Genomic DNA, 27,137 nt, shown 5'->3' with positions numbered 1-27,137 from the left:
TGGGGCTGATAAGAACTCCTAACCCATAGGGCTGTAATGTGCAGTGCCTGGAACACAGGAAGTGCTTAATAAACAGTAGCTGTGAACTTTTATTACTACATGGAATAATAGTTATAATATCTAATAGTGCCAAACACATTCTGAGAGCTTTGCTTAAAATAAATTCTTTAATCCTCACAGCAATTTATAAGGTAGGTACTATTATTGACCCCATTTTCCAGATAGGGAAACTAAGGCAGGAAAAGGAGCATCATGTGCCCAAAGTCGCAGTAAATGGTGGGCCAACCAGTTATCGAGCCCCTGCTAAGTGCCAGGCAGTTTATAAACATCTCATCCTCACCTTCACAACTTCCATAATTAGGGATTTTTGTTCCATCTTAAAGATTTAGAGACTGAGGTTTGGAGAGTTAAATTAGCTAACCCTAGGACATCAAGTGATTAAGCAGCAAAGTGGGAATTTAAGCCTAGCTCTGTTTGTCTCAGTGCTGGTTTATTCAACCATCCTTAATTCCCAGAAATAAAAGCAGCCACCCTTATTAAGGCTAATTAACATTTATTAGGCACTTAGGATTTGCAAGACACTACACTAAGCACTCTACAGGCATCCTCTTATATAATTTATCACAACAGCCACAGGAGGTGGGTACTTATCCCCATTAGACAGGGCAGGAGACCTAGGCACAGCGAGGTTCATACATGTCCAAGGTCACACAGCTAGAAAGTGGTAGAGCTGGGACGTGAATTCAAGTGTTCTGACTCCAGAGCCTCTTTTCTTAACCACTGGGACATACTTTATCGACCTGTAGAGTCTACTCAGCAAACACCCTTGACCTGCTATGAAAATCAGTCGAGGATCCTCTCACTCCCTTTGACCAATACCTGAGTAGGTTTGCTGAGGGGGCTGAGTGAATGGGGAGATGGGGTGCTCAAGAACTGGGGGGAGAAGAGCAGATGGTTGGGGGTGGGGCGATGTTGGGGCTAAGCACGACGGGCAGAAAGCTAGACCAATGGTCAGCGAGCTGGGCCAACCCTTCCCACACGGGTGTTTCTCTCTCCCCCAACCCCCACCAGAAGGAATCCCAGGACCTTCTCAGAAGTCAAGGAACAGCCTGGAGGGAGAAAAAAAAAAAAAAAAAAAAAAAATCCCTCGGTCTCCTCGGAGACCAAGTGAATCTGAATCTCCCAGCGCTCCCCTCCCCTCCCCCATGTCCCCTCCCCTCCACCAGAGAGGGCAGCGGGGACCCAGGCTGGGGACTGACAGAGGCGAGGGGGCAAGGGGGAGGCCCCTCCTCTGCTTTCTTGGCTAGAAAGATTTATTAAAGTAGAACCTTCCGAGATGACAAAGTGCAGGTCGGAGGCTGCCGGCTTCCGGCTGGAGGGACTTCCAGACAGAGTTTAATAAAGTCAAGGCAGGAGCGGGGAGAACGCTTGGCTCCATTAACACCACCCTCACCTCCGTGTGAGGTCTGCCTGCGGGTGGCCCAGAAGCAGGGCCCCCACTCAAGGAGGAAATGTCATGTCTCCTGTGGGCGCTGGACTGAATTCCAATGTGGGGAGAAGTCAGTCCTGCAGGGAAGCTCACCCTCTGGAACCTCCAGACATGTTCAGGATGACAATTGGTCACTGCCACTTCTCTTTCTTGCTTACACACACCTCAAACGGCTCCCTGGCGCCTACGTGAAACCTTGAAGTTCCTCAATGGCTGAGAGGACCCTGAGCGATCTGGCTCCTGCCTACCTTTCCCAGCTTCATCTCACACCTGTCCTGCATCATTCTAGAAGTGCTGTTTCCACATGCAGCTCCCTGCCTACCCGGAGCTGTTTCTCCTCTCCTGGTCTTGCTTCAGGCTGGCTTCCTACCGAGAATGTTTTTTCTCCATCCCCTCTCATCAGCCGCTTTCATCAGGAAGACCCTAATCATGCTTTAACATTCTCCCCAGACTTCCCCTTCTTGCTCTCCTACCCCAGTGCTGGGTTGGCTGCTGTGTTAGTCTCCCAGGGCTGCACCCATCACCACAAACTGTCGGCTTAAAACAACAAACATTTATTCTCTCATAGTTCTGGAGGCTAGAAGGCTGAAGTCAAGGTGTCAGCGGGGCCATGTTCCCTCAAAGGCTCTAGAGAAGAATGCTTCCTTGCTCTTCCTGCTTCCGGTGGTTGCTGACAATCCTTGACATTCCTTGGTTGGAGATGCAGCACTCCAGCCTCGGCCTCTGTGTTCATGTGGTCTTCTCCCCTCTCTGGGTCTTTGTGTCTTAACGTGGACTTCTTATAACCACGACTCATTGAATTTAGAGACCACCCTAATCCAGTATAACTTCATCTTAATTAATTATGTCCGCCAAGACCCTATTTCCAAATAAGGTCACATTCTGAGGTTTCCAGGTGGACAGCTGGAATTTGGGGAGAGCACTATTCAACCCAGTACAACCAGTTTACAGATGGGAACAGTATTGCAGGCTGAGATGATCAAAGAAAGCTTCAAAGAGAAACTGGCTCTCTGAGGTTGACCACTACTTGCACAGGCAGATAGAAAAGATATTCCATTTTGAAAAAAACTGCTTCAGCCAACACCCAAAGGTGGGGAGCCAGTGACCCCTATACAACTCCTCCAGTAGGTTAAAGGTTGTGCCTGATGATATCTTTTCTCAAGGCCCTTAAGATTTCTCCCATTTACTCGCCCACGTAAAACAATTTGGCAGCAGAGGAGAAATACTCAACACCTTTAAACAGAACCCATCAGCTAAAAATGCTGAAAGCAATCATTTGTCACTTTGAAAGTATGAGTTGACATGTTTCTCGAGCAGCTTTCTATGCTAGCAGTAATATTGGGCTAGTAAACTGCTTGCTTCTCTCTTTTTTTCTCTCTCTCTCATCTGTGCATTTCTAAACAATTGAATGTCCCGTCATGTCTGGGAGTATTAAACACCCAGGTGACCCATGCAAATGGAGAGCAGGTACATTATTAGTTTCAAAAGGCAAGGGAATAAATGAAACTTGAAGCAGAAGAGAGTAATAATGTCAGATAGTTGAGATTTCAAATGCCACCTTTATCACTTACTGACTGTGACTTTATCACCTCATGGGCCTCAATTTTCTCATCAGTAAAATGGGGATAATAATTGTACCACCTTCCTTGCCTTGTTTTCAGATTAAGTGATATGATATATGTATCATGCCTGGCACAAAGTGAGAACCTGAATAAATGCTAGTCGTGATCTTTTTTAAATAATTTTTTTCAGTAAGTATATTGTCAGTATTTATAGAGTATAGTTATTGTAATTCTAAAATGTGATATATTTGTATTATAAAATAAAGCAAATAAATAACTGATTTGTTTGTCATTTGGAGTTAAGATTTTTAGTTTAAAAGAGATACAAATATAAAATCAAAATAAAAACACTGAATCCTCAGTTTGAATGAGAAATATCAGTATGAACTCATAATGTATTTTCACCTTAAAAAATATGCATTTTCTAACTGTTCTCTTAAAATGCCTAGATCCAACGACCAACCCAAGAGCATTGAGCACTCCCAGAATCAGATTATGGTCTCAAATACCATTTTCCCACTCAAGGAAATCAGAGTTCCTTGGAGAAATGGCTGGCTCTGGCTTTGAGCAGAAACTGTATAAGATAAGCCTGAAAGTGTTATCATACCAGAGGGTGAGAAAGCTGTTGGTATGTGAGTGTCACTTCCAAAAGACTCAACAGCTGATTTTAATGTCTCCCACTAGCCAAAGATGGGATAATTTGAGCATCAATAAGAATAATAATGTACTGGGGTTAAGCACATCAAATATGTTAATGATCCACGAATTCCAAATGGTATAAAAAACCAATTAAGTTGTTTCATTAAATGCTCACTTCAGTGCTACAAAGGAAGTTCTAATTAGCTCTATGTCAAAGATGAAGAAACAGAGACTCAGAGAGGTGAGGTGTCTCACCCAAAATCACCAGCTTATAAAAGGGAGAGTTGGAATTACAAATCAGGTCTGCGACATTGCAAAGCTGCAGAAAGTATTCAGTAAAGTTTAAATTTCCCTCCTCTACCTACACCACATCAGGGCTATGGGGAAGCACATTAAAAATAGTAAGAATGAGGAACTATTAAAGTTTCATCCTGCTGTCTCTTATTCCCTGATTAATTACAAGCAACAGATGTTGAAGATAGAATGTGTAGTATGATATATATGTGAGATGATAATGATGAACCAATTATAAGCCCTCTTGTGAAAATCCATGAGAGTCATAAAATGGTCTTTGGTTTCAAAGTGGTGACCAGCAACATTTCTAAGGCACTTCCTGATTCATGTTGACACTTTCCTACCCCTTAAAACAAAGTTTCTTAAAAAGTGGTCTGGGAACCATTTTTACCCAACACCTAGGGTACTATTTTTAAATGCAGATTCATGGGCCCTATCTCAGACAGACCTACTAAATTGATCTTTGCTAGACAGGACCCTGTAATTGGTATTTTTAGCCAAGTTCCCTGGGAGAGATGTTAGCACATTAAGATTTGAGAAGCCCTCTCATCTGAAAACACCCTCCTCGCTGACCTCCCTGCCTCCGTCTCCTCCATTCCACTCACTCCGCACTACAGACAGAGGGCTCTTTCCAGAAGACAATCTGAAATGGCACCCCTGTTAAAACCCTTCAATGGCTTCCTAGTGTCCTTTGGACAAAGTTGAAATATTTTAGCTCCTTAATGATCTCCAGCCTTGTTTGCTATTGCTCTCATCACCACCCCCCACACTCCCTGCACCCCCATGCTGGGGAACTCTAAACCTTTATGTTCACTCATGTCCATTTGACTCTTCCAGAATGCCTTTGCCCATCACTTGCTATGACCGCACCATTATCTGTCTCTCCAGATTCTGCTCATCCTTCGAACACCCTTCTGGATTCACCTCCTCTTGGCATTCTTTGGTGCTCCTGGCTGAGTTAAGTCACCTTCTCTGATCACATTACATCTCTCTCACAGCACTTTTTTTTTTTTTAATGTTTGTATATATATTTTTTTAATTAATTTATTTATTTTGAATGTTCATGAGATACAAAGCTGATTGTTCCCCCTCCTGCCCATGGTGTGGGGGCCAGATTCATATTGGGGGCATACCCATTACCAGAAATTACTTTTGTACCCTTTGTCCCCTTCCAATTATCCCCCAACCGCCCTCCCCTACCCCCTCTCCCCTCAACTCCAATTTGTAACCCTAGGAATGTTCCCTCCCTCTGTTAGATCATAGCGCTACTGTGGTCTCTCTTTCCTGCCTTCCTTTCTCTCTTAGCTCCCACATATGAGTGAGCACATGAGGTATTTATCCCTCTGTGCTTTGCTTGTTTCACTCAGCAGAAGTTTCTCCAGGTTCTTCCATGTTGTTGCAAACGGGAGTATTTCATTCTTTTTTACGGCACAGAAGTATTCCACGGTGTGTATATACCACAGTTTCCTTACCCAGTCATCTATTAATGGACATTTAGGTTGGTTCTATATCTTGGCTACTGTGAACAGAGCTGCAATAAACTTGGGAGTGCAGGTATGTCTTCAACATGATGATTTCCATTCCTCCGGATAAATACCCAGAAGAGGGATTGCTAGATTATATGGAAGATCTATCTTTAGTTGTTTGAGAAACCTCCAAATTAAAAAATGGGTAAAGGAGCTGAATAGAAATTTTTCAAAGAAAGACATACAAACGGCCAACAGATACATGAAAAAAATGCTCAACATCACTAGTCATCAGGGAAATGCAAATTAAAACCACATTGAGATACCACCTCACTCCAGTTAGACTGGCTGTGATCAAAAAGATGGTGAATAACAGATGCTGGCGAGGGTGTGGAGAGAAGGGAACACTACTGCACTGTTGGTGCGGATGTAAATTAGTACAACCACTTTGGAAAACAATTTGGAGGTTTCTCACAGCACTTCTTAAAATACTTAGTAACTGTCAGGTTATGTGCCTTTACCTCACCTCCTGTGAGTCCTTAGAGATCAGAGGCCATGTCTTTTTTACCACTCTATCTCCAAAATCTGGTACAGTTCCTAGCACATTTTAAGATCCTAGGGCTTATTAAATGAGTGATTGAATAAATGAAGGTATTACATCTCCCTCCTCATCTTCATTCCATCATGATACACACCTTAGCCCACGCATCCTCTGAACTCTTTCTTCTTTCACTCTCTCATCAATAAAAATTTGCTTGTACACTGTCCCATTGGCTCAGGGATGTCATCTTGGCAAAGGAGGCGAGGAGTGGTATGTTTTGTCTTCCAGATAACCCCTTTAGCATAAATAACAACTTGCTCTTCTGTGGCACTTGACAGTTTGCAAACTTTGATAAGTGTGAGCTCCTTACAGCAGCTCTGGAAAGCAGACAAGGTTATTCTTGGTATCCTCAGGAGAGAAGTGAGTGTGTTTATGTAGACAACTCAGGTGCCTGCTCTGTCCACATCCCCTGTTTTGTGAACCCTTGCTGAAGAATTGACCCCAACTAGCCACTCGTGTTATATGCTAGCAGCCTCACTCTTGGCCACAGTTGATTGGAGAAGGACCGTACACTTGATTTAAGTGAGTCAATTAGGTTCTCTCTAGAGAATTTGAACTGGATAAGAAAGGAATCTTGGCATTTTGGGATCCTGTGAGCTGATCCAGTACACAGAGAAAACCAGAGAGGACCCACTAGATGGTTTCAGAGAGAGAGAATAGTCGCCTTGACTTCATATCTCTGTGCAGTGCTTCAGTGGAGTCTCTTGTGAGAACAAGCTCTGAGTCCTGCCCTTGGGTTTCAAGAGTCCTTTTACTGTCCTTCCAATAAATCCCCCATTCCACTAGAGTTAATTTGTGCAGATTTCTGTTCCTTGTAAACAAACAAGCCTTGACCCAGATGGGGATCTAAACAGAAGAAAGAACACTGGGCTAAAGATCAGAAGACCTTGGTAGCTTTACACTGAGTGACTGTGTGACCTCAGGCAAAGCATTTCATCTCTCAGGTACTCAATCCAATCCATTCCTGAAATGTGGTAGTGACAATATATAGCATAGCAGATCAACTGAGTAACATACATAGAAGCATATGGTAGCTATATAATTACTAAGTGAATTAACTTGTCCAAGGTTGCCATGATGGTGGGAAATTCGAAGATCATAGTGGGCAGCCAATGAGAGAGCTACTAGGGAGAGATTGGATATTGCTCAGCCAGGAGTCACTTTGTACAGCCTCCCAGGTGTGGAGCTGCCTGTGGACACTGCCTGAAGACAAGAGGAAGGGTGCAATGGCTTTTAGCATGCCTTTCCAGAAGTCACCATCTTCCAAGAGATACTGGCCTGGAGAGAGAACCCCAATCACTGCATAGGAGGCAAGGGAGTGTCAAAGGACAAAATTACAACAAATTTAAATATCTCAGTCAGCTTCATTTTGACTCTAGAATCAGGCAACATGTCATTCCACAAAATAGAACAAGTATTCCAATGAGCTGAGCAGAGGAGGTTGGTTTTATAGGAAGAAAAAGCTGAAGAAAACAGAAACAAAGAAAAAGCAGATTGATCATTTCAAAGTTACTTTCCTTGTAGGGTGGGGACAGGAAAACAGAACAATAGAAAAATAACTGATTATTTATCATCAGGTTACTTGAGGCTATCCTTTTTGGGGGGAGGGAGAGGGCACTGTTTGGTACAGATATCAAATCCTGGACCTTGGTGTTATCAGCACCACACTCTGATCTAACCAGCCCGCCCTCTTTTTGTGTAAGGATTAAAGCAGAAGGAACTTCATTATCATTCTTATTGAATATTTTAAGTGGCCTGTTTGGGAAATTGTCTGTTATCTCTCTCTCCTGATTTCTCCGAAGGGCAGACTATGGCTTCGTTTAGATTTGGTGACGTGGAACTTAGCAGGGTGACTCCATCTTGATTTTTTAGCCTGGTCTTTTGGGGCCTAGTGTAGGAACTTAGTCCAAAACAGTGGCCTCCTATAATTTTATTAAACAGGAGTAGCTCCCTCCGGCTCCATCTCCAGCATCAGTTTCTCTAAGTCTGTGAGCTCCAAGGGTAGGGTTGGTATCTGACACAAAGACGGGGCACCCATAAGTGCTGGAGCTGAAAGAACGTTTCCTTGTTTCTCTACGTCTGTCTGCCTCTGTGAGTCTCCGTTGTCTCTATCTCTATTTTAATGTGCTGTCTCTGCCCCTCTCTTTATGTCTTTTTCTGTGTGTTGTGTCTCTCTCAGCCTCTCTCTCCACCTTGTGTCTGTCTCTCTCTCTCTCTCTCTCTCTCTCTCTCTCTCTCTCTCTCTCTCTCTCTCTCTCTCTCTCTCTCTCGTTTCCCTCTCTGTCTCTCCCCTCTTGTCTCTCTCTGTCCTCTGCATCTCTGTCTCTCCCTCACCCGCCCTGTCTCCTCCCCACCCATCCCCCACACACTCACACCTGCCCCAGACCTCTCCCTCACACCGTCTCCCTTTGTCTTGGTCTCTCTCCCGTTGCCTGGTAACCGCCCTCCCCACCAGCCCCGCGGAAACCATAGCAACGGGCAGCCTGAAGATGCGGCCATTCATCTTCCTTTTGTCCCTTGCATTTCAGCGGTGCCCCGCGCACGTGGACGCTCCAATTACAGGTACTCAGGCGGCGATGCCTTTGTCCGCGGCCCATTCACGGCAGAGTCGGCTCCCAGGCGGGGAAGCTGTTGGGCGCTGTCTCACAAAGCGCTTTTATACCTCCTCCTGGCGGTCCCTGCTGAGCTCAAGGACACTGGGGTCTCCAAACTCTTGCTCGGATAGATACCCCGTGCGCGCGGCAGGTGGTGGGGTAGGGGAGTGCCCGTACATGGACATTCAGACATACTGACCCAACAGCCCCCAGAAAAGAAGCCTGGGGCCAGAAGGGCAAGGGTGGGGTGGTGTAGTGCTTACACATCGGCTTTGGCTCCCCTGCTGCTGGCTCCACCCTTCTGGGCTCTGACCTTGTCTGTTCCTCCAGGATCAGCATGTAGGTGGTAGATCATTCTCAAGCCACAGAGCCTTCGCACATGCTGTTCTCTCTGGCCCAGACCTTCCCTCTTCTCTTTGCACTCTTAACTCCTAACCTACCTTAACATCCCAGCTCCAGTGTCCTTTAATGGTGAAGTCTTCCCTGCCAACTCTTCCACCCCTCTTCAATGGCTCCCGTACTTCTCTATGTTGTGCTTTCCATGTGTCCAATTATACATATTTCTTGAATGATGTATTAGTTTCCAGGGGCTGTTGTAACAAATTGCCACAAACTGGTTGGCTTAAAATGACAGACATGTATTGTCCCACAGCTCTAGAGGCTAGAAGTTGGAGATCAAGATGTGGGCAGGCCCATGCTCTCTCTGAAGGTTCTAGGTGAGGATCCTTCCTTGCCTCTTCCAGATTCTGGTGGTTGCCAGCCATCCTTGGTATTCTTGGCTTGTAAATGCATCACTCTAATCTCTGCCTCCATTATCATGTGGCATTGTCCCTGTGTTTCTGTCCAAAATAAGGACACCAGTCATTGGATTAGGGCCCCTTCTAATCCAGGATGACCTCATCTTAACTTGACTGCATCTTCCATGATCCTATTTCCAAATAAAGTCACATTCTGAGGTTCCAGGTGGACATGAATTTGGGGGAGAGGGGACACACAGTATAGATGGTTATTCTTCCTCTAGATTTATAAGCCCTGTGAGCTCCGCAAACCTTTGCTCACCCCAGTGCCCAGCACAGTGTCCGGTCAGTTAAGAGGTCAGTCAATATTTAGTGAATGAATGAGCAAGTGAGAGTTGCTTCACCTCCATGAGGCTGAGTACTCCTTATCCATAAAATGAGAACGATAGCATCACTTCAAAAGACCATTGAGGAGGAATCCACACCTGTCATGTAGACAATGTGCAAAAATTAGTAAGCATGTGTATGAGTTTCCTGTAATTGCTGCAGCAAATTACCACAAATTTTGTGGCTTGAAACCACAGAAATTTATTGTCTCACAGTTCTGGAGGCCAGATATCCAAAATTAACATGTTAAGAGGCCCATGCTTCCTCCGAAGACTCTAGAGGAGAACCCTTCCTTGCTTCTTTCAGATTCTGATGACCTAGGCATTCTTGGTTTGTGGCTATGTCACTCCAATCTCTGCCTCCATCTTCACATGGCTCTCTTCCCTGTTCTGTGCTCTCTTGTAAAAACAGCTGTCATTGGAGTTAGGGTCCACCCAGATAATCTAGGATAATCTCATCTTGAGATCCGTACTTACTCCTGCAAAGACCCTTTTTTAAAATAAAATTACATGCACTGGTTCCAAGAATTTGCCCTGGACATATGAGTATTTTGAGTATTCAACCTACTACTATGATTATTATTTCTATAATTAAGGTACAATCTCTGGTTGCTGACAATTTATATTCAATTAATATTTATGAGGACCAAGTAGTCACAGTTCTGAAAACTGATTTATATGTAATTTCACAATGGCCCTGAGAAGGTAGATTCTATTGTTTCCATTTTAGAGTTGAGGCAAATGAGGCAAGAGAGGTGAACTGATTTCCGCCCACATCACAAACCTGGGAACAGGGCAGAGTCCTCAAATGCATCCGTCTCCCTCCCTGGGCCAGTGTGTGCACAAGTCATACCCCTGCCCAAAGCCCTTTCTTTCTCCTTACTTCATTTGCTAGACCTGTTCATTCTTCATGTTTCTTCCAGCCGGATGTCTCTTCTTCAGGATCCTCTGATCCACAGGGCTGTGTTAGGAATCCTCCTTGGGTTTCCAAGTCATCCTCTGCTTTTCATTCTGCGTCTGTTTGTGTCTACTTCCTCCGGACTGTGAACTCCTTGAGGGTAAGGACTGAGTCTTGTTCAATATTATATCATCACGGCTTAGCATGGAGCCAATCAAAGAGCAAGACCTCTATAAATATTTATTAAAATGAAATTATATGTATAATGGTATTTTCATGGACTGAGTAAAACAAAACACGTAAATACTGAATATATTATTATTTCCTGTTGTTTAATTGAGACCTAATTCCCACAAATCCTTCTTTAGAGAAGGCTGGTGGATACTGACTCTTAGGATTCAAGTAGTTACAAAGTTTCAATACTGGAGAATTAGCAAAACCCTGGTGCCATTAACAGAAATCAAGAGAATCAATAGTTTAGACCAATGCTTATCAAACATTAATGTGCAAGAGTCACCCAAGGACTTATTAAAAGTGCACATCCTGATTCTGTTGGTCTGTGATGGGGCCTATGATTCTGCCTCTACAAGCTTCCAGGTGATGCTGATGCAGCTGGCCCTGGAGCACACCTGAGAAGCAAGGTTGCAGCTGATATGAGCAGGAGGTCTAAGATTATGAGTTAGATTCAGAAATGCTGAATTTGAGTTGCTGAAGTGATTCTCCAGTGAATCACTTCACATTGAGGCGGTTGTAACACAGGGCTAGGACTCAGAGAAAGAGGTAGGGACTACAGCTTCTCAAGTGGCACATCGTATAGGAGATTGGTCAGTTTGTGTATGGGCAATGAAGAAACAGAGATATTTGGGGAATATCCACTTTGGGGAATATCCATATTTGGGGGAAGGAAGAAGAGATAGAGAAAGAGCAGTTGGAAAATGAGAAAAACTAGAATGGCACAGAGTCACAGGATAGTCAACTGCTGCAGAGGATAAGGATAATGAGCCAAGAACTTGTTAAGGAAATTTATGACCACGAAGGTCACTGGTGACCTTCAAAAATGGTTTCACGAGGGTGCAAGAGTGTGTAGCAGACACTGTTGATCCCTGCCCCATATGCCTTTGGCCCATTTGAATTTACCTGCAGCTGCAGCAGATAATTCCCCCATGCAGAAGCTTCTTACCTTGAACACCTGTGTCAATCTGTCTGTCCTCTCAACCCGATGACTTTCCTTATCTCCACAGGAGCTTGCTTGGCGTCCAGTAGTATCAATCTGGATGTGTGGGGGAGTTAACGTCATGGAGGTAGCAACTCTTAACTAATCCAGTATGGGAGTGGATAGATAAATACCACAGTTTCTCAGACCTCTAGGGAGATGGTTCTGAAGCATGATTTTCCAGCAGAGTGAAGCTCTGGTTGCCCACAGTGGTAATCAACAACACACCTTCTATCAACTTTTGTCCTTCCCGCATCTCACTTTTCCATTCCCTCACTTATGCTTCCTGGGATCACCTCCCTAATAAATTATTTGCACCAAGTTTTTGTCTCATGGTCTGCTTTTAAAGGAACTAGTGCTAACACAGGTCAGTAGTCATGTTGCAAGAGTTTGTCAGGACAAATACAAGAAACAAGTGCATTAACACCAGAGTGGAAGGCATTTTAAACCAGCCTTGTGAATAACCCCTCATCCACCTGCCCAGGCAAGTAATGGTGTGAGCCAGGCAGGTAATCTAGTGATTAAAATCACTGATTTCTCATCAGATAAGGGAAAGTCTTTGGGGGACAGGTCCACCTGAGTGCCTCCAAGCAGCAGCACCCGCACCAATCTACTTTAACACTTGTCCCCACACAAAAGAGCAGACATTGTCCCAGGAAATGAGCAAAGCTTGAGGAAGAGGATAAAGTTTGCCTTCTTTGGTTTATATCTCTGGAGAGAGTCTCTGGGTGCAGCTGAGGTTGCTGCTATATATAACACAGAAGCACAACTAATAAAACTGATTGTAAAGCACTTTGCTGATCCAAAGTGCCACATAAATGCTAACTAAGAAAATTAATCTTAGCTACAAAGAACACACGTTGTGAGACTGAAGTGGTTTTGAGACTGTGCCAGGTGAAGGGGACCATGTGACATCTCTCACTCCCACTCTCTGCTTTCATTCTCTCCTCAACCATGTGCATACACACTCCCGAGCAGCATGCAGACACTCCCATATGCACCCCTGACACACAGTGACATCCCCAACACATATATCCCCATATGCATACTCACCACCCCACATACTTATGTACCCAGAGACACCTTCGTAGCCATGCATACACACCCAGATGTGCACACATGCAAACATATACCCACAAGCGCTCACACACATACAAGTCTCTCAGGTACATGACATCTTCTAAATCCTCCTCAGATGCCGTCTTATACATGTGGCCATAAATGCATCCCCTGAGAACCACACACACAGAAAGCACCCTCTAACATACACTGCATCATGCATGCATAGTCTCACACATGGCATTCATACATATTTCAGTATCTTGAATCATTGTTTGAAATTCTTCACATTCTCCTTGTACTAAAACCACACATCTGTGTCCTCTGTCACGTGACTTCTCACTATGGACCTAGTTTACTGCCTCACCTACTCATAATGGATTTAACTACATGATTTGCTTTGGCCAATGGAATGTTAGCAGATGAGACACAAAGAAGGTTGAAATATGCTTGTAAGCTTTGGATTATTCTCTTGGTCTCCAGTGATCTGCCAGGAACAGAGCGTGCATCTTCAGCCTGGGCCCCAAGATGGACATGGAGCAGATCTGAACTTCATGTGCAGCATGCAGCTCAGCCCAGCTGAACCCACAGCCCAAAGTACAGCCACCCAGCTGAGCCCAGCCTAGACCAGCCCCATCATGGTTGACCCACCATCTGTTAGTGTGAGACTAGACCAGGGATCATTTGGTTTATGGGCCAAATCTGACCTATGCCTATTTTTTGTAAATAAAGGTTTAATAAAATACAGCCATGCCCATTTATTTATGTGTTGTCTCTGGCTGCTTTCTTTCTATGAGGGTAGAGTTGAATAGTTGCAACAGACACTGTATGGTCAACAAAGCCTAAAATATACACCATCTGGCCCTTTACAGAAAAAGTTTTCCAACCCCTGGAATAGATACTAGTTGTTGTAGGGCATTCAGTTTGGGGGTGGTTTGTTACATAGCATTATTGTAGCAGTAACTAATTCATATATATGAATACAAACACTGCAGATACTTTCACACATGCATATGTTTTTGTTCCCATGTACTTATAGGCACACATTTCATCTCATAAACTTACCCACAGACATCCTAAACAGATACAAACACTGATAGCTTTTCATGTTCTGCATGCACATGTGCCCACACATATCCTCATACACAAATTGACATATAGACTTACATATAAGTATACAAACATACATAAATACACACATACATACACGTATGATATTCTCACATAAAGACATGCACACAATATCCCTACAACCACTCGTACATTCATCCACATGCCACTTATGTATTTACACACCTACATGCTCCCATACACAAACGAACACATGGGCACATGTGCATGCTTTTCAGTTCCACTTCAGCTTTTTTTCCAGTTGTATATGAAACTTGAGTAATCCAATAAGCCCAGTGTCTCCCGTAAGATTTCTCTGGGCTGCCAAAAAGCATTCCTGCAAGCCTAGACCTCAAAGAACTAGGAACCTTGACTCCATTGGCCACAAGCACCAACCCCAGGAAGGAGGAAATAGGCTGTCTAACAGTTTGTACACAGCAGCAGCCTGACTCGTTTTTGATGCTGAGAGCAGAAAAAGATGCATGACCACCAAGTGGACAGAGCAACTGCCTGTTCCACAGATCTACAGTACCTCCTGTCCCAAAAACCCTCTGTCCCCAGGTTTTCTTTCTTGGAGCACCTTTAGCTCGCTCTTTATGCCTCTTGGCTTGTCTTCATAACTACGCACTCTTTGGAAGCTCCCTGGTAATATAGCCTTACACTGCCAGATATTATTCCCATGAGTATGTTTCACAGGAAAATAAGGTCTATGATGGCATAGATTTTCATTTATTTTGTTCATGGCTACAGCCTTAGCATGTAGAACACTGTCTGGAAGACAGTAAGGGTCTTAACTAAAAACTGCTAAGTAAATGAATGAGTGAATGAGTGAACAAAGGTATTGCTTCTGCAACAGAATTAAAAACTCCTTGATGGCATGGGCTTTTTCTCAAATATCTTAAATTCCCCACAAACATTTACAGTTCACATAAATACAGGAAGGAAAGAAGATAGTAAAAAAGGAGAAGAGTAACGGAAGAAAGTAAAGGGAAGAAAATGAAAAGGGATGGAGAAAGGAAACATGAAGAAAATAAGAAAGAAAACATGAAGGAGGAAAGGAAAGGAGAGAGATGGGGAGGAGGAAAGAGGGGAGGGAGGGAGAGAGAAAATGAAGAACAGAGTTTGGATTCTTAGCCTATCTCTACCAGCTGTATAGCCCTGCATGTGTTACTTAACCTTTCTGAGGTTTGGATTTCTTTTGCAAATTGAGGATATAACAGTCAATAACGCAGACTTGTTCTGAGGATACAATGTGATGATATAGACAAAGCTCTACACAGTGCATGGAGTGCAGTAATCGCTAAATAAAGGGCAGTTGCTGTGAGGATGACATTGAAGACAACTGTGGTGGTGACAGCAATTGACAAAGGAAAGGGATGGGGAAGAGGAAGAGAAATTGTGAAAAGCTGGCTAATTTAGAACGAGCTCCTTCCTAAGACACTCTTCCATGCCACCACCCACCTGTGGCCTCATCTTCCTTGTTTGTGCCATTCTCCAGACCCGCGGTTCCCAACCCTAGCTGGGTGTTAGAAACCCCTCCTGGGGAGCTTTTAAAAATCCTGATACTCAAACCACAGTCCTGACAATGGTAGCTGGCAGCACTTGGGAAAGGCTCAATGATTCTGGCTGTTATCTTCTGTGATTACCATAGGGACACATCCTTTTGCCTCCTTTGCAAAAGCCATAGAGGCAGAAGAGGTTTCTTCCCTGTAAGCTCCTCCAGCACCCTCCACTCCCATCCCTCAGAACCCACATTGGCTTAAATAAAATATAGCACCAGAGTAAGCCCTGTTTGTCAAGCACAAACGAGAAGTCAAACATCAGATTTACCACGGATGGAGAGCAGCCAGCTAAGCCCAGACAGGAATATGGATGCTCCTCCCAGGCTCTGGAAAGACCATGAGAATTCACAACCTGGACGGGCAGAGATGCCCTGAGCCTTGATAAACCAGAGCAGCTGGGAGGACCTCTGCCTGGGCTGGGGAGGGAGGAATTTAGGATCTTGATCACATTCAATTCCAATTACCATGTTGTACTTTGCAGTGGAGGCCAGATTGGAGGTCTCATGTAGAAGATGCAGAGCTTGAATTCTGGGGACCAGACCAGCAGGGCAGTTAAGCACATGGGGTTTGGAGGTCAGCCAGACCTGGGATCAAATACCAGCACTGCCAGTTTTTAGCTAAAAGACCTTGAGTGAGTCACTTTACCTCTTTGAAGCTCCAGTACCGCATCTGTAAAATAGTATGATAAAATATCTTCCTGGTAAGGTTGTTTCAAAGAGTAATAATGAAATAGGTTGTTTTGTAAAGTGCTTGTCACATAGCAAGCCTTCGATAACTGGATCTAATTCCTCACTGCAATAGTGTCAACATTTATGGATTTTTTTGTTAAATATCTGGAGGACCTGGACTACTTCTCTCTTGCAATCTTTTTTGCCCTGTTTCTTCTCTTTTATTATGTAACATTTTTAAAATCCACATGTTCATTCCGCTGTTTCTCATCAGTTTTGTTCTTCTTTCCACATAAATACATACACATAAAATAAAACCATTTTAATGAAAAACAATTTTTTTTTAAGTTTCTCTGATAATGGAATTCATGTAAACCTTTGAATGATGAAAATGAATCCTATTCAATTTTTTGTAGAGTATTTTCCCACAAAAAAAACATGTTTACTAAAAGAACAGACTATGCAGTTGATATCGTCCTCTGTTCCTTGTTGTAATAATAAGCATTTGACATTGAACCCCCATAACCTCCAGATGAGGTAGACACCATTTGGATCCCAGTTTTTTTCTGTTTAAGTATTATTTTATTGAAGTATAACATATATTATTCAGGAAAATGCATAAATCATAAGTGTGGAAGTTGGTGAATTTTCACAAAGTAAATACACCTCCATACCCAGCACCTACATGAAATCGGCACCCAGACTGGGGACCCCACATGTCCCCCTAGGCCGCTTTCCTGATTAGATCAGATTAGATTAGCCTGTTTATAACTGTATATAAATGGAATCATGCAGTAGTGTGAAGGGCAGAATAACGTCCCTCTTCCAAAGATGTCCACATCCTAATCCTCAGAATCTCTGAATATGTTACCCTGTGTGGCAAAAGGGACTTTGTAGATGCAATTAAGTCAAGGTTTTCGAGATAGGGAGATAAGCCTAGATTTGGATTCCAGTTTTAAAGATGCAACCCCTCTGGAGGGTGTAAACTGTAGTTGATGGGCACTCTGCCTCTGGGATCAGAAAGCTCTGGCTCTCAGTCCCAGCTGTGTGGCCTCAAGTAGGCCTTCTCAACTTCCACTTTTCTTCAGCAAGAGGGCGGGTATCTATGCTTTGAGCCACTGCTCCAGGTAGGAACACTGAGGCTCTGAGAGAGTGATTTGCCCATGGACGCCCAGGCCAAAGGGCAGAGCCAGGATTTCGACTGGATCTCTGCCTCCTGACTGCATGGTACTTCCCTACTGGGCTGATAGGCCACAAATACCTGCAGCCTATATCTGTGATGTTGGAAGCTTCTAACAACAGGCTCTTCCCAGGCTGCCATTCTTGTGCCAGCTCTGGGATGACAGCTGCATGAGATACTCACTAGGGAGGCTCAGTGGACTCCTGGGTGTCACTTGCTGTCCCCAGCCCCTTCAAGAGAAAGGAAAACCCAGCAGCCCCTTAGAAACCTTGGGGAAGGCTGTGGTGTCTAGGCCCCTCCAAGCTAGCTTCAGATAGTGCTGACAGGACAGAAGCAAACAGGTGGATGTTCTGCATGGCACATCGACTGTGGAATAGCTTAGCAGAGAGAGAGGGCTAAGCATTATGGCTGCCTGGAAAGATTTGCTCTGGAGCCAAAGGAAATCAACAGCCCCCTCTCTTACAGACAGGGTAGTGAGATGTAAGCTGACCAGAGGGCTGAATGCACAGGTCAAACAGGATTTGTAGACCAAGTGGACTCAAAGGGATGTTTTACAAACTCCCCTAATTCTACAGGTGAGGGAATAGTGCCTAGAATAATACTAGCTTGTCTTTAGTAAGTACCTACTAGGCACTGGGCACTAGTCACTGTGTGAGGTGCTTTTGCATTGGTTTTTATATAAGCCTCACTACAGTCTAGAGAAATAGGCTGTCATTAGACCCCCATTGCTGAAGAAGAGTGGAAGTTGAGAAGGCTTGCTTGGGGCCACACAGCTGGGACTGGGAACCAGAGCTTTCTGATCCCAGAGGCAGAGTGCCTATCCACTACAGTTTACACCCTCCAGAGGGGGGGAAGTTTCTTGTCCCAGTTATACTCCAAGTCAATGACAAGCTGAGACCAAAACTTCAATATCCTAACACCAGATTTATCTTACACACCATGAAACCTACTTTGCAACTAATAACTGAGACAGACAGAGGATGAGTCACAGGCCCAGAATGAACCATATAGCAGCCACGAGCATGGAGGTAGAGGACAGCTCGTTGTCTGTCGTCGTCATTTCTCCCTTCCCCTCTTGACTCAGAGGTAAAGTCTAATGGTCCAAAGCAGTACCACTACCTTGCCAAGGACTAATTTGGGAATAGGACATGGGGCTTAGTTTCTGACAAATGGCTTCTGGGAAATGTTTCCTTGCTCTTAAAGGATATGTCAAGAGGACTCCTCTCATCTTCCCTGGATGTTGTATCTTCATGTGACACCTGGAATCACAGCAGCTATTTTATGACCTCGAGAGGAGCCTGACTGAGATCAATTCCCCCAAGCTCAGAGATGGAAAGAATCCAAGTCAGATGAAATCACTGAAATGCTGATTAACTAACCCCAGAACCAAATGACCTACAGATTGCCTGTTATAAACTTTATGAAAGTCTTTCTTACATTGAATCAGGATTTTCAATTACTTGAAGCCAGAAGTACCCTCACTAATACAACGGAATCTAAATTCTAGTGCTAAACTGTACAAGTTCTGATTCCCACTGCACCAACAATTGGCTATGTGATCTTGATCAAGTCTCTTGACTGACCTTTCTGACCTTGATTTTCCTCTTCTGTACAACATGGTTGGTAATAATAATCCAGGGTTATCGTGGATGAAAATCAAAGCGCTTTGCAAATAGAAAAGCCTGAGGTATTCCTAGATATTATTATTGCTGCTGATATTATAAACTCAGCGGGGCCAGAAGAAGCCTGAGGCATTCTGGGGGGCCCAGATCCTGCCCTTGTTCCTGAGGATGGACTCAAGGAAGGCAGCAGCTGCAAACACTCAGATAAGGGCACATTTGCATTCTCCCAGCCTCTCCTGCCTGGAGCTCTGTAGGCAGAGCCAGACAAGCAGCCCTTTGTGGGGGCACAGGGCCAGAAGTGTGCATTTGATGGAGGGAGGGATGCTGAAATGGCAGCCGACAGTGGCCTGCAGCCCGGCCATGTAAGCCCCACCAGGGAAGGTCATGTACCAGTAATAGTATAATATTCCACCTATCACTTCCTGACAGTCTACTAGGCAGCCAGATCCTTTGTTTTCAGCATCTCCTTCAATCCTGGTAACAATTCTATGAAGTAGATTTATTCCTATTTTATGGATGAGAGAACCAAAGCTCAGAGAGGTTAGCAAACATGTCCAAGTTTACACAGCCAGGAGAGTGGAAGGGCCAGGTCTGTCTGACTCCAAAGCCATGCCCTGAACCACTATGTTGTAGCCAACAATATTAATGCCTCTCAAGCTGCAAGGAAAGAAGAAAGCAAGAGCAATCTGGGAAAAGCTGGACTTCTGTGTTCACTGACCTCCTCGCCTCCCTGGAACTCACCGCCCGGCCTGAAGCAGTCCAACTCCAACTCTTCCTACATTTTGCCTTTAACCATCTGGCCTGTCTCCAAACAGGTGGGGATGGGGGGTGGCAGTTTGTAATATGTCCTCAAGGAGTTGGGCTGTTTTGGTTCAGCAATTCAGGTAAATTGACAGTGGGAGGAGCTTTAAGAAACTTCCAGTGATTGGTTCTGCTCTGCCTGATGTCATCAGAGGAGGGTGGAGCTTGGTGGCTAGGGCAGTCCTCTAATTCTGGAGGCTTTGGAATCCAGAAATAGGGGATTTTCAGGCTTCAGGATTTGACAAGCCAAATTCCATTGGGCCTAGCCTGCCTGGATCACAGTGGGCATTAGAATGGTAAAGAGTTGAAAGCCTGTGCTGGTGGGATGGCATGCAGCTCTCACACACAATGCTCGCTCTTTTCAGATATATGGCATTTTCAAATTTACAAGTCATTTTCTCATGAATTCACACACCTAAGCCTCAAAACAATCCTGTGAGGCAGACAGATAAAGGCCATTTACTCTCATTTTACAGATGAGAAAATTAAAATTTAGAGAGGAGAAGGGACACATCTAAAGTCACAAAGCACCAGCAGTTCTCAACCCCCAGCCGTGGTGATCCCAAGTCAGAGTCTTTTTCCAATACAACTCACACTTCTAGCTCATATGTTCTCTGCCTCAGTGGCTGCAGGATCACTTAACAAACCTGAGGAGGATGTCCTTCCCTCAGACTGAAATAAACAAATAAATAAATAAATAGGAGCTAGCATTTGTTCAATGAGCACCTCTTATATACCAGGCATTGGGCAAACTACAGGAGTCCCTCCTGTCCAGTTTCACTTTCCACAGTTTCAGTTACCTGCAGTCAAAAATAACATATACAAAATAATATATGAAAAATTCCAGAAATAAACAATTCATAAGTTTTTAATTGCATGCATTCTGAGCAGCATGATGAAATCTCATGTGATCCTGTTCCATCCCACGAGGGATGTGAATTATCCCTTTGTCCGGCATATGCGTGCTGTCTATGCTACCCACCTGTTAGTCACTCAGTAGCCACCTTGGTTATCAGATCAGCTGTCCCAGTACCGCAGTGCCTGTGCTGAAGTCATCCTTATTTTACTTAATAATGGCCCCAAAGCACAAGAGGAATGATGCTGGCAATTCAGATACACCAAAGAGAAGCTATAAAGTGCTTCAAGTGAAAAGGTGAAAGTTCTCAACTTAAAGAAAGAAAAAAGATTGTATGCTGCGGTTGCTGAGATCTACAGTAAGAATAAATCTTCTGTCCATGAAATTGTGAAGAAGGAAAAAGAAATTCGTGCTAGTTTTGCTGTCACACCTCAAACTGCAAAAGTCATGGCCACAGTATATGTATAGGGAAAAAAACGAGAGTACTTCCAAAAGTTCGTGGAAAAATAGAGTTAAAAGGTACTATGAATGCTTCCATGAACTTTTTGGATTCAGTACTGTCGAAGGTTTCAGGCATCCACAGGGGGCATTGGAACATATCCTCTACAGATAAGGAGGGACTACTGTACTTTACACTTTATCTCTTTTAATCTTCAACAGTGCTGTGAGGAAATTATGATTATCCCCATTTTAATGTACGGGAAGCTGGGGCGCAGAGAAGTTAGGGGATTTGCCCAAAGTCACACAACTATAAGTGAAAGACCTAGGATTGGAAACTAGATCCATCTTATGTCTCCCATGCTAAACCATTGCATTAAACTCTCTCAACACACTTTAAAAAGGGAACATTAACATAATGAATAAAAGGCATGCTCTCCTTCTCTGCCAATGCCCGGAACTATGTTAGTGTATTAGTTCATTTTGTGTTGCTATAACAGAATACCTGAAAGTGGGTAATTTATAAAGAAAAATAAAATTTATTGCTTACAGTTTCTCAGTCTAGGGAGTCCAAAGTCCATCTGGTGGTGGCGACAGTGACCCAGGAGTCTCACATTGCAAGATGGTGAAAGCAGAGAGAGCAGAGAGAGAGAGACAGACAGACAGACAGACGCTCCTCTTCTTTCAAAGCCCTTGGAACCACACCCCTGACCACCATTTTTAATTCATTCACTACTGCATGGTCCTACAATCCAGTCACCTCTTCAAGGCCCCACCTTACAATTACCGTAGTAGGATTTCGCACCCTCTTTACAGTCACAGTAGGAGCTAAGTTCCTAATACATAAAACTTGGTGGACACAACTCAAGCTTCAGTGAATTTGGGGGGGACATAATTCAATCCACTACATTAGCAAATGGAGTGAGCTTCATGTTGACACCTGATCATTCTGCAGTCAGCACCCATAGCAAGGCAACCTCTCTCCTGGTGGTTCATCTTAAATTCTTTTCCCATCAATGTTTCCCTGAACTTGGGGGTATGAAGAAGTCAAGTTTCCATGAATGGAATGAAGGATACCTCATTCATCTCTAGCATTTCACATCTTAGGATGTGTTTTCATATCCAGTGAGTCACCTCATCCTCGCAGTTAAATTGTTGGGATCACAGGACAAATATTCCCACACTCTGTGTTTTTTTTAGGGAAAACTAAGGGTGAAAAGAAGTAAACAGCCTTTTCTATGGCCACACAGCTGTTAGGGTGGAGCCAGGGTTCCAACCTACATAGGTTGGGCTCCAAATCTTTTGCTCACTAAACTACACTGTGCTGTTGATCTTGAAATAAGAATCTGAAAGGTAAACTGACTTTCCTAAGGTCACAGAGAGAGAGTGTTGCTGGAATTAAACTCAACATACCTTGCTGTCTCCCAGCAGCCAATGAGATTCTCTCCTCTCCATTCCTTTCTCCCTTCCGGGCAATGCTCCCCTCCTGCGGCTTCTCCCCCTCAAGTTCCCCCTCTGGAAGCAGCTAGAACTAAGAGATGTCTCTCATCTTATAAATTCCTTGGACAGAGATATAGTAGGAGAATGGGAGACTAGTGAAAAGGGGATGGGGGAGAGTCATCGTGGGCCTTATTTGCATGAGTTGGAGATAGCACGGTTTCCTGAACTCTTGGCAGCATCTGCCTGCTTTCTGCCTGCAGGAAGGAGGTGGAACAGCTGTGTGTGCATCTGCCAGAGGAATTCTTTAAAGAGCAGAGATGATGCTATTTTCCTACCAGCAGTAGCAGCAGCAGGGCAAGCGCTTGAGGCTCATTTTGGGTTCATTCTCTCTCTGTCTGAGGTTCATGTCTTTAGAACAGCTGTGCACACAGAGTGAAGTAAGGCTGTCAGGCAAGGAAGCTTCTGAAGCAAGCTCAGGAGCCCCCTGGTCAAATTCATGTGAACTGCCTATTCACAAAGGTTGCATATAAAGAGAAGATAATAGCTAAGACTCACTGTGTGCCAGGCACCATTCTATATATATCTTAAAACTGCTGTTAGCTGTAGTGCCATGTGTACACACATACACACACACACATAAGTATACACTCAATTCCAAAAAATCTCTATGCCATTGCTACTATTATTATTCTCATGCTTAAGAATTTCAGAGGGGAAAACTGGGCCACAGTTAGGTTAAGTAGCTTGCCAAAGGCCACACAGCTAGTTCATGGTGGAGTCAGGATTAAAACACAGGAAGTCTAGTTCCAGAGGGCATGTTCTTTATATGTACACTATAATTATTCTCAGTGGTTCTCAAATGGTAGTGTGTGCAAGAATCACCCAGGACATTGTTTAAAATTCAGATTCCTGATCTCCTGCCCTCTGAGTTCAGAAGGGATGTGCTAAAGAGCCCAGAAATCTGCATTTTTTAAAAAAAGATGACCAGTAAGGGGATCTTAACCCTTGACTTGGTGTTGTCAGTGCCACGCTCTCCGAGGTGAGCTAACCGGCCATCCCTATATAGGGATATGAACTTGCGGCCTTGGTGTTACCAGCACCACACTCTCCCGAGTGTGCCATTGACTGGCGCCTAGAAATCTGCATTTTAATAAGCTCTCTTGCTTGGTTCTTGTACAGGTGGTTGATAGACCATTCTTTGAGAAAGACTTACAAAGAGATGCATTAATTCCCACAGCTTATGGGATAAAAATTACATGCACCTGGGATAGGTATAAAGGAAATGAGGAAAAGCAGCTATAATGCTGGCTGCCATTTCCTGAACACTAACCATGTCTCAGGAGCCTTGCTAAGTGTCTTACTCTCATTAATGTTTGATTTTCACAGCAACCCCATAAGCCAGGTGGTATTTTTACTTCTGCATTACGGATAAGGAAACTAAAGTCCAGAGAAGTGAAGTGACTTGTTCAAGACCTCACAGCTAGCAAATAAAGGTCTGTCTTATTCCAGACACTGTGATATTAATAATTTGCACAGTTGCTACCTTTGTAGAACTAATGGACTAATGGAGGAGACAATCTGGAGACCTAAACATGACAGCAACACAGTAGAAAACAAGAAGAGCCAGAGAGTGATGCAAATAAGTTGCTGTGAAGGTTATTATCACTTCCTGTCAAAGGACAACCATGGTAGGTTTCCTGAGGGAGGTGATATTTATGTACCATCTTTTTTGTAAAGGGGTAAAATTTGAACAGAGTACTGATGGAAATTGGGAAAGCAGCATTTTGGGAAGAGGGAACATCATAAGCAAAGGCACTCATTTGAGAAAGAACAGGGATTTGATGGAAAATGTGGCCAATATCACTTGGATGGTATAAAAATATAAGCAAATCTGAACCGCTCACTCCCTCACCTTTTCCAAATGTTCATTCAAGTGCCACTGTCTTAGTAAGCCCTTAGCCAACCACCTTACTTAGAGTTGCAACAAAAACTTTCCTCTTGTTCCACTTTCCTGCTTTATTTTTCTCCAAAGCATTTCTACCTCTAATAGATAATTTACCCTTTTTTCTTACGTTTTGTCTATTCTCACCTGCTAGAACATAAGCTTTAAGAAGGAAGGAATTTTTGAAAGTTTTGCTCATTGTTGAATTTCCAGGGTGTGTAACAGGACCTGGGGTATGATGAGGTGTGGTAGGCATTCAGTAAATATTTGTTGAAATTTGAGTGTAGGAATCAAGAAGGGGCATCAAGAGGAGACAGCTTGGAGAGTTCAGCACCTTGGACAGAGACTCGCGGCCCATGTTTTAGCCTTGGCTGCCCAACTAATTGCAATCTGGTAGATGTGAGACGGGAACCTAAATTCACTCATCCCTCCCTCTCTCCCTCCCTCCTTCCCTCCCTCCCTCCCTCTCTTACTCCCTTCCTCCCTTCATTCTTGCCTCCCTCCTCACTTTCTTCCTTTCTTCCTCCCTTCCTTCTAGCTTTCACTGATGAATCTAATGTATATCTAGGATGATACACCATCACATCACATCCAACTGTGGCAGCCTACACAAGCCACTCCAACTGCAAATATAAGTAAATTTCAGGATCTGGCCAGCCTGGTTGCACAAGCAATGTCCCAAGTCTGGGGAATGCAGGTGGTGTTCTTTCATCAAGGCAGGCTTAGGGGGCACTGCTCAGCCTACTAGGGTGATTCCTAAATCAACCCCACCACAAGTCAGACTTCTGAACACTCTTCTCCACCAAAACATCTTTGACAAATCCTCTTTTCCTCCCTTCTCTTTTTTGATGAGTCCTCAGAGATTCTAACCAGTCTGTTCTGATCCATATTTATCAGCTTGGGGCTGTCTTCCTTCCACCACCACCCTCACATTCTCCCCCAAGTTAATTGGAGAAGACGGATGGATGATGGTGCCCTGTGCAACTTAATTAAGATAAAAGCTTCCAATGATCTTCTTGCTAGAGATACTAAAGATGTTGTTAGCAATAACTCCTGGTGCTGACACGTCTGATGTGTGCAGCTCTGTGGGGGAGCCAAGGGTCTTAGCAGCTGCCTTTAGTGCCAAAGGATCCCAGTTACGCATGTCCCCATGACTTGGTCAGCTGTGAAAGGTGGAGCAGATGAATCCCAAACTCTTGTTTGCTGGAAACTCTTCATCTCTACATCCAGAATCTGGCCACTTCTTACCACCTTTACCTAGTCCAAGCCTTTGTTATCCTTTACCTGCATTATTGCAGTAGCCTCCTCACTGGTCTCCCTGATTTTATCCTTGCCCTTCTATAGCCTATTCTCAATATGACAACATTGGTTTATTGTGTCCCTTTTGAAATATAAATCAAATCAGACCACTCCTCTCCTCAAAACCTTCCAGTAGTTCCCCATATCACTCAAAGGAGTACCCAGAGTCTCTATAATGGCCCCGTTTAGCCCCAGCTACCTCTCTGATATTGTCTCTTACTACTCTCCCCCTGTTTACTCTGTTCCAGTCTCACTGGTTTCCTTAGTGCTCCTTGAACACACCCAGCATGCTTTGGCCATCTGCTTTGCACTGGCTGTTCCCTTTGACTGGAATGTTCTTCCACCAGATAGTCACATGGCTTATTCCCTCACTTCCTTACCACCCTATTTAAAGTTGGTAGGCACACTGCCAATCACCCTTACCCTTATCTACTTTTTTCTATAGCACTGCTCATCTTCTAATGTATCGGATAACTCATCTATCTGTTATCTGTCTCCCCCAAGCATGTGAGTACCACAGAGTTTTATCTGTTTCTTTCCCTGATGCATTCCCAGCCCCTTGAATGGTGCCTGGCACATAGTAAGCACTCAATAAACAATTGTTGAATAAACAAATGAATGAATCAGTAGGAGTATAAAAATGTGTTTTTCTCAGCATGGAGGTTTCTCAAAAAACTTCAAATAGAACTACTGTATGATCCAGCAATCCCACTACTGGGCATATATCAAAAGGAAAAGAAATCAGTATTTCAAAGGGATACCTGCAGTCCTATGTTTATCATAGCACTATTCACAATAGCCAAGATATGGAACCATCCTAAGTGTCTGTCAACAGATGAATGGATAAAGAATATGTGGTATATATATACACAATGAAATACTATGCATCCATTTAAAAAAAGAATGAAATGCTGTCATTTGAAGCAACATGGATGAACCTGGAGGACATTATGTTAAGTGAAATGAGCCAGGCACAGAAAGATAAATACCACATGTTCTTACTCATATGTGGAAGTTTTAAAAAGTAAATCTCACAAAAGAGTAGAATAGTTATTAGAGGATGGGAAGGGCAGGGGAAGAGGGGATAGGGAAATGTTGGCCAATGGATCCAAAATTGCAGTTTGATAGGAGGAATGAGTCCTACTGTTCTACAGTGTTGTAAGATGACTACAGTAAACAACAATTTATTGTGTAATTTCAAATAGCTAGAAGAGAAGATTTTGAATGTTCCCAACACAAAGAAATAACAAATGTTTGAGGTGATGGGTATGCTAATTACTC

The sequence above is a fragment of the Cynocephalus volans genome, chromosome 2 (genome assembly GCF_027409185.1).
Source record: "Cynocephalus volans isolate mCynVol1 chromosome 2, mCynVol1.pri, whole genome shotgun sequence".
NCBI lineage: Eukaryota > Metazoa > Chordata > Mammalia > Dermoptera > Cynocephalidae > Cynocephalus > Cynocephalus volans.
The sequence above is the reverse complement of the archived record's forward strand: the minus strand, read 5'-3'. Positions refer to the sequence as shown.